Here is an 11626-nt window from a genome sequence, read left to right as displayed (position 1 = left end):
TGCCTATTATGTGAAAAGTTGCGGAAGGAAATGTGTCTTCAATTTTTTTATAAGACCACGATCAAAAAATAGTTAAAATTTTAATTTTATGAACGCGGTCGGCCGAAGTATTGGAACTTTCTTGCAAAGCACTTATTATCAAGGACTCGTCATCTGCTTCAAGATCATCTGTATCATCTCGGCTCAAATTAAAAATTTTTTTATTAATTACGGACCATGTTTGTTTTGATATTTCTTCTAAAAACTTTTTCGACGATAGTTTTTGTTTTTTAATGGGCGAAGATCCTAGGAAACTTAACTACAGCTGTAACTTTTGAATGGAGGCACAAAATCGAACAAATTTTGTTTTAATCGATAGGTCTTGACCTCAGCTTTTATTTAAGCCCAGTAAGAACAATCGAACTGTTGAAAAAGCTTAGCTACACGTGTTAGAAAGAGATACAATTATTGAAAAATCGATGAAAACTGACATTTATAAAACTTCGTATAACTTTTGACTAGTTAATCTTGTAGTTGCATCCCTTTGGATATTTGTTACTGATGATGTGTACAGTAGAAATACTATGAAAAAATTTTTTTTCAACCAACTTCTTTTTAAACATTTTTTTAAGTCAATCTGAGCAAGTGACGACAGAATCCTCTTCTACTATATATTATATAGTAGAGAAGTACTGCTAACTAGCACGCTCTGCTTGCTGACGCCTTCTTACAAATTCTTCTATAAATATAATCCTTTCTAGATGAGTCTTCCAATTTTATTTTACAGTCCCAAAAAATTATTTTATTTATTATTCACGAGACAAAAAAATGTTTGATTGGATCTTTCCAGATTCAAAAGACTACACTATTATCATCATAAACCTGAAAAATATGTTCTGCGAAGAGGTAGAGATTACGTGTCTGTTTTTTAGCAGGTATAAAGAAAAGCTGCTTATTCCAAATAAAAGCGGAAAAGCTCACGTAGAAAGAGTGATTAGCTCTTAACGCGTCTTTTACATTAGCTGAGTTTAAGAGCCTGACATCTGCTGCATGGAAATAGTGGTGTTAGTAAAATATATTATGTTTTCGATTTAAAAAATTGCTTCCCACACCCAAAAAAATAGTAATAATGGCAAAAAATGGTTTTCTGCGAAGAAAAAAAAAAAAAAAAAAAACTGGAAAGTCGGACACAAAAGTTACTTAAGTGACAAAGATGCGCAATTTAAAAACGTAAAAAATCAGCTCCTGTGAGATAAAATGGGTCCAGTCATTTTGTAGCAATGTTAAAAAAAGTGCTACTTCGACCGTTTTTTCAAAAATCTGTTACTTGCATTTCTTTAAATACTAAAACTTAAAAATCGAGTACAAGGTAGATCTTGTGCCTCTCAACCTCCACACTAAATTTTAGTTTAAAAAGTTCAAAAATTTCAATTCCAGAAGATCAGTTGTAAACTTTTAGCAAACTGCTGCAAGAAGCAAAAAATGATCCCTTTGCAAAGAAGCCAGTCGTGGCTGGTTTTTCAACATATTGACATTTTTTAAACGGCATTGTACTCGTCCAAAGTTACTCCACAACCTAGCAAAACGTCGTTTCGTTTGACATTCTTGAAGTACAAGAAAAATCGATGTCAAAAAACAGCCGTAGGCCACGCCCTCTCTCTGCATCGTGACTCTAGAGTTTCCGAGCGTCGGCGTTAAAAATAAAAACGCGCATTAAAACTAACGAGATCTCGGGAACCACGTATGATAAATTGATCATTTTTTTATAACGTGAGGTAGCTCTTAATAATATTAAGGTTTTGCAGACTTACAACTTCATATAAATAATTGGAGGACTTATGTAATTAACGTTAATAATTTTATACAACTTACTGTTGTTTTTTTCTTTCTTAACGTGCCAAAGTTGTAGGAAATGATTATATTCAATCAAACTGCACTTGAATAATAATAAGAGTTATTGAAAATTGTTGAAAAATAATTTATTTATAGAATAAAAATGTACTTTTTTTCAACACAGTTTAAAACATGTAAACATACGTACAATTGTAGTACGTCACTATGCAAGTATTACTATCATTATTATTATTATTTTTACTATTATTATTATTATTATTATTATTATTATTACGATCATTCCTTATTAATAACATTCAATATGGTTAAATATTTAATAATAGTAATTATATTTAATAATAGTAAAGCCGCAAGGTAGCTATAGAGAAAAGACCACCCAAACCAAGGACCCCAAGAACTTCCTGAACCGCTCAGAGGACTGTCAGACCAGCGTAAGGATAAATTACCATGCCATTTTAGGAGCTTACCGAAATATCCTACTAGAGTATCGGAAGGCCAAGGCGATTTGGGTAATTTGCAGTTTACAAAACGTAGAAAATTACGGAAAACGTTGGAAAAGTCAAAAGAATTTGGACGGACGGTATCATTCTCCTCCAGAGGTAGAAACCATGCTCGTCCAGAGGGCAGCTGATCTGAATCCTACACCACAAACAAGGATATCAGAAGTCACTGAAGTGACCAAACGACTTGAGGGATTGAATCGGACTTCCTCTTGCAGCAAGGTAAAGCTTGATGATTCCAGAGATAGTGGACCGGCCAATCAAGACCCAGACTCGCTATTGGCAACGGTCATATTTAACCCGGTAGACGACGACGCGCACGCCCAACTGATGGCGATAACGGCCCAAACACGTGCGAACGGTCAACGGCAGAAACTGGGACTGTTCCCAAGGACAACCAGACCGGACTGGACAAATAAACCAATGTGAAAATAAACTGCGATTCCTGTGGCGGTTTAAGCAGCGCTACCCATCACGAACGAACCCAACAATTCGTTCTTTAGAGCCTGCTTTCTGTATCGAGGGGTAGGATTTAGTTCCGCACAGTCCACTTTAGTGTAGTGTTTCGTGTATGGCAAGAAAGATCATCTGTCTCGCCAATTCCTGGCACCGTTTGGCCGCACCCACGGATCAATATCAACACACGCTCGATCGGTCGCGTGCTGACCAGCAATTCCCGCTCCCTAATTCCATTCCCGCCAAATTGAACATCTGTCCTAGTCTTGCAGTTGCTCTTCTTTTCCAAGAATATGTTAATCAAATGAACCTCCACTTCTTAACTCACCACATATCCCACCCCTGATTATCGATCCAATTTAGGGTTTAAATAGAATCGTACCCTACGAGCTCGTTCTCTTTTTCCTGGTGAAACAGCCGACCAACAAACAAGTAGCTGGTATTAACTGAAACGAGTTGTATTATTAAACGTCCGTCTGATTGTTTAAATTGTTGTTATAATATTTTTGAATCAATAAATTAAGTTTTGCTAACCATTCAATTGAGCTTTTTATATCTTATAATATATTAACGGCTTCACACACAATCTAATTCACCGGCCATAGCAGGAGAGTTGTCAACCTTTGATCGTCCGTTACTCGCAAAGGTACTGATAAATTACTTTTAATATTTTAACTACATTGCAAACACTGCTGAACACAAACACATTTGCTGTCCACGTGCTGCGTGCTGCATTCAAATACTTCTATCCCAGTTTTCCTACTTCTACTTTCCATCTCCATGTGATATATGTATGGCTAATTAAAGCCTAGTTCATAGCTTACACAGTGCATTCAAATAGTTCCGGGACTGAAATAATAAAACATATAAAACTTGACAGAATTCAATTGTTATTTTATTAATTTTCAACGTACATGCCTCCACGGGCTACTCACTTGTGCGAGCGATCATACAAGGCTTAAAAAGCTTTTGGAAACTCGTTCTTTGAGATACTTTTCAAAATTGTGATTACATTTTCTTTTATTGTCTTTATATTGTTGAGATATTCTTCTTTTAAGGTTGCCTTGAGTTAGGGAATAGCCAAAATTCTGCCAGTGCCAGGTCTGGCCAGTAGAGAAAGTACTCGAGTACGGTAACCGTTTGTTTGGCCAAATAACTGCGCACAAGATACGAAGAGTAAGAAAGGGCGTTATCGTAAAGCAGACACCAATCACTCTTGCCTGGCCTCGCATGGGGCACGCGTGCGAGCAGTCGTTTCAGAACTTTGACATAAATACATCCTGTGACTGTTTGACCGGGAGGGACAATCTCATGGTGAATTATTCCCTGGGCATCGAAGAATGTAATCAACAATGTTGTCATTTTTGATTTTGTGGCATGCACTTTTGTCGAACGTTCTTCCTCAGGTAACCATCATTCAGTGTACTGTCACTTCGTTGTCAAATTATATTGAAAGCACCACGTCTAATCGCCAGTAATGATACTTGAAAGAAAATTCGCATTCATACTAGCCGCCATAACTAACGCCTCCGAAGTCTGAATGTGTTGCGCTTTTTGTTCGAACGTTAACGAACATGGAATGAATTTGGCCCACACCTTTCGTATGCCTAAATCTTCGGTCAATATTGAGTGCACACTACCAATGGAAGTACCTAGCTTGTGTGCAATGTCATCCACACTCATTCTTCGATTCTTCTCCAGCACAGCGTGCACACTAGCAATGTTTTCATTGGTCGACTTGTTGAGAATCTTGAATACCACTTAGACACCTTACTTATGCTCAAGCAGTCGTCCCCGTTCGCAATTTTCAATATTTTGAAGGTTTCTGTAGCCATCTTACCAAGTTTCAAACAAAATTTGATCGCACCACGCCGCTCCATTTTTACAATACCGACAAGCGTTCTAAACACGTAAGTGAATGTACAACAGCTGACAGTAAATAGTAAAGCGATCGTCGTAGAACCAATTATATACGATAAAAGACACCTCAAACAATGTAGATCAAGCGTTGTTCGATAGATGGCACGACTTGTACCGTCTGCAGAAAATCAGTCCCGGAAATTTTTGAATGCACAGTATATATATTACACCTACACCTCCACTTGCATACTACGCCGTTTCTTGCCCCCTCCGCTCCTGTTCGTCCTCTCACCACCGCATGCTCTCTCGACAGCGAGTAGTATAAACATAGTGTGTAAGACATACATGTAGTGACACGCACACACTCTCTCTTTCTTTTTCTTTCTGTCTCCTATACATGTAATGTAAAGGGGCAGTTGATATATGTACTGTATTCATAAAGCGAGAACAGAGTGGCGTTGTGGCGCAGTTGATTACTTGAGCATCTGATAGACACGTGAAGGTCCCGCTATCAAATCTCTGACAATGTACCAAAATTTTTTTCTTAGAATAGCAAATTAATATTTTCAATTTCTTAATCAATAGTAAATAATAAAATATGATTACTATAATACATAAAAAAATTACTAGAAATTGTGTGACGTCACTGAACGGGTGCAAAAATTTTAAATTAAAATTAGTCTCAGGGTGCCTGTACGTGGGAGACCTGCACTTGCAGGTTCAGGTCAGATCGCCGTAAGCTCGTGCAAGTGCAAGTAGAGAACATATATTCTTGTATCTCTTTTACACTCGCACGGGCTTAAGGTGATTTGACCGGAACCTGCAAGTGCAGATCTCCGGTGTACGGGCACCCTTAATAAACTTTAAAATCGAACGGGTCAAGTAAAAACTTACAAGATAAATATCGAAAAAATATTCGTAACCATATAACGCATGACCAAAGGGCACACAAATTTGAACAGTTAAAAAGTTTGTAGGTACGACATCTACGCTAATGATTTTTGTTTTTATATACAAGGTAAAACTCATGAGGCCGCGACTATTATACAGCGAGCGAATAAGATCTTAGCAGATATGTCAAAGTGGTTGGCTCTGAATGGCTTCACTGCTTATAACAGAAAAACGCAGGTAACATGGCTTGGCACTAGAAGAATAGAAAATCGATTTCATGCAAAAAAATTATTACCTGCTCTAATATTTAACAATGTGACAATAGAACCCACTGAAAATAATAACCTGCGGGGTGTCACACTTGATAGTTCGTTAACATGGAGATCACACTGTACGAAAGTTTCAAGCAAATGCTACTCTGCGTGGGCAGGGATAAGGCAATTTAAGGATAGTCTCTCACGTCATACTAGGATTCTTTTCGTTCGTTCACTTATATTTCCATACTTGGATAACTATGCGTCTCTTTTATATGGCCTACTATCGGAAATGGAGCTCGTTGCATAAATGCTGCCCTTCGCCCCATTGATGGTATCCAAAAATTTGAGCGTATCATACAAGCTTACAAAAATGCGGTATTATGTCATATTCTAACAGAAGAAGATATGTTATCTTGTGCAAAGAATCCTTATATCACAAAAGCTTACTCATATTGCCGAACTATTTACCTCCAAATTTGTCTCACCAAGTGCAATTAGTCTCAGAAATTTAAATACTGCAGAGTTACTAGTAACGCATGTTAATCTCGATGCTTGTAGGTAATCATTTACCATTGAAGCTGCTACTGAATGTAATGCATTACTTGCTAATCTACGATTTATCCCAACTTCAGCTTTATTTAAAAAGAGATTATTTAAGTGTTTCATTAGTTAATATGTTAGACTACAGTAATAAAATTATACATTCTTTCATACGTTGTAACATGTGCTATCAAACTAGGTAATATTTTAAAACTTAAAGACTATTAGTAGATTTTATTATATTTGATTGTAACTGTTTCATTTATTCTAAATTATATTAACTATTATTTCATAGTTCATCTTAATTAACTTTATAGTTATTAATTTATCTGATATGTTATGTACTATGGTGACGTGTGTGTCAATAACATTGTATAAACTGCTTTCAGCAGACTTGTAAAATTTGAGCTTAGGATAATACGGACCGCAGGTCCTTAGCATAAATAAACACACTTTACTCTACTCTCTCTCTCTCTCTCTCTCGAACTAATATTACTCTACCTGGTGGCCTTTGTCCTAATCTGCTTCTCTACCCGGCCCAATACTTCGTTCTACTCTGCACGCTCTCACTTTTCTCTCTACCTTGCTCTCTCTCTCTCTATTTCTAAACGTATCCCCACATTTGTCTCTCATGTCCTATGTCTCGGCTCTGTTAATTCCTCTTTTTCGTTTTCGTTCTCTCGATTATGTCCTTCTATCCTCGTTCACCCTTCACACCCTAGAAAAAACGCGCGAACACTAGTAAAGCGGCACTCCCGACCATGCTCCCACGATCTCTCGTACCTTCGCTACACTCTCTCTTGCACAGGTACACACAACACACCATCTCTTCTTATCCCTATTCTCTACTTTGGACCGGTGTCCAACCGGCGCTTACGATCCCTAGCACGACGCAAGAAAACAGAGGAAAGACATGCTACCTTTTAACTCTCAAGTCTTGACGACGGACTGGAGATGGTCCATCAGATTTCTCTCTCTCTCTCTCTCTCTCTCTCTCTGCAACTAAAACTCTCTCTACTCTCCGCATGCGGTGGCTGTCGCATGTCGGCTCGAGGCTTACTCGGCGAGCCCTTGGCTTTTTCCGCAATGGCAGCACCTAACTCTGCAGCCCTTTCTCTTTCTCTTCTTTATACCCGAAGGCAGCCGCCCCAAAAAGCATTTGGTTATTAATAATTAGCATTAGTAGCTCGTTTAAATATTAAGACATAAATGAATGATAGTAATTATGTAAGAATGTATCAATATAACGCAAAAACATAATGTATATTTCTTTTTGTATAAGGTTCTGACATTTTGTTATAAGCGCTTATTTAGAATAATTAACACCACAATAAATAAGAATGTAGAAGACTTGGGCAAAGTCGGTTAGTCTGTTAAAAGTGCTTGTTTATAAATAGACGTATAATTTTTTACGAATAGTAAACTGAAGCGTACTAGGTCACGAGGTTATAAATGATTCTTAATTAATATGATAAATGTAAATCAAGAAGACTTGGGCGTTCTTCATTATTACGTCAAAGGTACTTATTTATAAATTCAAAATTTGAACAATTTGACGTAAAATGACTAGAGCGCATTTGATTTTTCCGTTCGAGGTGCTTGATTATTGATACTTGACATTTTCATTCATTTAAGATATAAAAAGACAAGATCACATTAGTTAACATGACAATAAATTGAAATCAAGAAGACTTGGGTGTACTAGATTATTCCGTCAATGGTGCTTGTTCATTAACTAAAATTTTAATTTGTTTTAGGTAAAAAAATTAAAGCAGACTGGACTATTCTGATAAAGGTGCTTGTTAAATTAACGCTTCTACTTATTGAAAATCAAGATTTGAGTACACGAAGTTTTTAGATTTAAGGTGCTTGCTTGATAATTATTATTATTATTCATTTATAACAAGTACACTAGAGCTTAGTGGTTTAATCGGTTAAAGAAACTTGTTCGTCCATTTGTATTATTACTCAGAAGAAAAATGAAGAATTGTAACTCTTGTTACTGTTTATTGGAGCTTAGTAACTGTTATTGATCTTTATTAACAACGTGTTATTAGTGTTACTTAAAATGCAGCGAGTATAAGTAGTTTGTAACTGTCACAATAAACTCATGTTTTTCTTTTCTTTGAAGCCGTTGATTTATAAAACCCAAATAAAAATTAATCACCAACGCAATTATGGAAAGCATAAATTTGTTTTTATAAAAATTTAAAAACGATTGTAGTAAAGAAAAGAAAAAATAAAAAAAAACCGTAGATACGATTTGAAGTTATGATCAGCAAAAACGATAAAAGATCCAACTAGCTGGACTATGGCGTAATATGCAGGTGGGGTTATAGATGTAGTATGTAAGCTGTGAACCGGACTTGAGTTAGCCATACATATATCACATGGAAATGGAAAGTAGGAATAGGGGAACTAGGGTAGAGACTCTTTTGAGCTCTACTCTAGTTGCGTCAGCCTGTAGCTTGCAAGTCTTTATCGTACTGAACTCTGCTTTCAAGGCATTGCTGTCTTGTGTGGTATCTCGAAAAATGAATCTTTTTCAAGTGCGGGAGCTTATTTTTCTCTCGTGCAACAATTTTTAGTTATTTATTACGTGGTTATAATATTGGACTTCAAAAACTTTCACAGGTTCAGGAAGAGTAGGGAGATGCTCGGAAAGTTACGTAAAGCCTAGGTAAGTGTTTATCTTTAAAATTATTTGCAGAAAAATGATGTCAGCGTGATGATTTTTAGAGTTCAAAAGAGACAACGAAACATTTAGAGACGTTTGAGTAACATTATTACTAAATTAATATTAAATACTAGCATTTTTAGTTCAAAATTTTACATCTATTCCTGACACTTCTTAGAAAAAAAAAATTTCTTACTCAAAACATTTTTGTTCGGAATCCATGCAGTTCATTTGGTTGAATAACAAGCTGTAAAAAATGAAAAAAATATAATTATGCTGAAAAGTACCATGCGTTCTTTACGCCATGAAATGGTTGTTGGCCCTAAAGGGTTGTTGATTTGCACTTTCTCACGTTATTATAAATAAAAAGGACTATTTATTAAAATTGTAAGGATTCAAAACTGACAAAAATATATAATGAAGAATTGTTTTTTTCCAGTCTTACAACTTTGTTACCAGAGCAACTAAGTCCTGGAGCATAATCTCTAAGAGACATCATCTTGTAATAGATTACACAAAATTAAACGCTTAAACAATACCTGATGCTTACCTATTGCCTAATATTACAGAGATATTAGAGCAAATTGGCGGGTTAAAATGTTTTTTCAGTATTTGATCTAACTAATGGATTTTGTCAAATTGAAGTATCTCCAGAAGATCGCTGTAAAACAGCTTTCAGTACTCCGTACAGACATAACGAGTATACAGGAATGCCATTTGGATTAAGCAATGCACCAGTTACTTTCTAAAGACTAATGGATTTTGTATTATTTGGATTGCAAGCCACAGAACTATTTACATCTTTAGATATTATAATATGTGCCAAAATTTTTGAAGAACATGAAATAAAAGTAGGAAAATTATTTAATAGACTATCAGATGATGGTTTAAAATTACAGCTAGATACATGCGACTTTGTAACTCCTGAAGTAACATATTAAGGACATGAAATAGGTGGTTATGGAGTAATACCCGATCCCAAGAAACTTGAAGCCATTAAAAAATTTTCCAACACCAACAAATTGTACGAAACTTTGAGAATTTTTAGTACTCACAGGATATTATAGACGATTTATTAAAAATTACGCTGAAACTACAGAGCCTTTAACCCTATTATTACGAAAAAGTCAAAGATTCGATTTGACTAAACCTCAGGAAAAGCGCTTTGAAAGATTAAAATCAGCCCTGTGTGAGGCCCCGGTACTTGCATGTGTCGATCTCAACAAACCATTTATTCTAACAACCGAGGCATCCAACTTAGCTCTCGGTGCTGTTTTAAGTCAAGGAGAATAAGGAGAAGACCATACTGTAGCCAACATGTCTCGAACTCTCAATAAATTTAAAAGAAATTACACCACTATTGAAAAAGAGTGTGTAGCAGTTATAGCAGCCGTAAAACATTTTCGACACTATTTATACGGATGGAAATTTACAATTTACGAAGATCACGAGCCTTTGAAATGGATCGAATCAGTAAAAGACCCCATAAGTCGCCTTCATCGATTGAGAGCAAAACTCCGTGGGTACAACTACACCTATAAGTACAAACCTGGATGTTTGAATTCAAATGCTGACGCTTTATCGCGTAACCCTGCAGATTCTTATGAAATAAATACCGTAAAAGATGATATAGATTTTAAGGGGAGGCATAAAATAGTTTTAAAAATTCCAACATCCAGCAGTAACAAAAGCAGTAGTCACTTCAACAGTTCGAGCTCTGACAGCGAGTCTAGTAATCATAAAACAATCCAGTCCCGTATGTCACCCTTAAAACCTATTTTAAAAATCTCTCGACAAACAAAAACATCTATTGCATATGCTAATAGGGCCAGTGATATACAATCAAAGCTCAAGTACGCTCGAACCTACTACTACAGCAAAGCAAGCAACGAGAAGAAAAAAGGGCTATAAAAATCTCCTCTCATTATATCGCCAGGAATGGAAAGAGGGCAAGGAAAACTTCCTGGACCATCAATAGCTCAAAGGCTACTTAAGCATCGAACTCAAGAAAAAAGAAGTTCACCTCCTGACAGACCCACGGCCACTTCAGACTCTGATGATACAGAAATTCTATATACATCGGAAGATGAAGAGAATCAGCAAGCACCGATACTCTAAAAAGATAAATCTCTACTTTCTAGTCTCTTGAACACTAAACCAGATTCATCATCCATTTCAACCACAACAGATAATGAGTCACAACAAGACGCTGTTCCTGGAGCCAGTAACTTGGAAGAAATATTTAACCTTTCAGAACAACCGTCAACTTCTACGACTTCTACAAATAAAAAAATGGAAACTGAACCTCGAAAATCAGTGGGATTTAAGTTTGATACTGACTCATCAAGTACATTAAAAAATGAAATGGTTGCTAAAATAAAGCAAATACCACAGCTACAATCTAACGCTCGCAGATCAACGCATAAAGATGCTTTGGATCGCAGTTCAGATGAAAATAATGATCAACAATATCCTTAAACTAATAGTTTGCAAAAGTACAAATTTTGCTGACCCATCTTTACATTGGGATAATTTCATACCACCAGGAATAACAGAAAATAACGAACCAGAGTCAACTGAAACAAATTTTCAGAATTTAAAAACTTTATCTA

The sequence above is a fragment of the Copidosoma floridanum genome, unplaced genomic scaffold (assembly GCF_036245765.1).
Source record: "Copidosoma floridanum isolate Cflo_tuat_1 unplaced genomic scaffold, Cflo_Japanese_pri ptg000020l, whole genome shotgun sequence".
Taxonomy (NCBI): Eukaryota; Metazoa; Arthropoda; class Insecta; order Hymenoptera; family Encyrtidae; genus Copidosoma; species Copidosoma floridanum.
Note: the sequence above shows the minus strand (reverse complement) of the source record.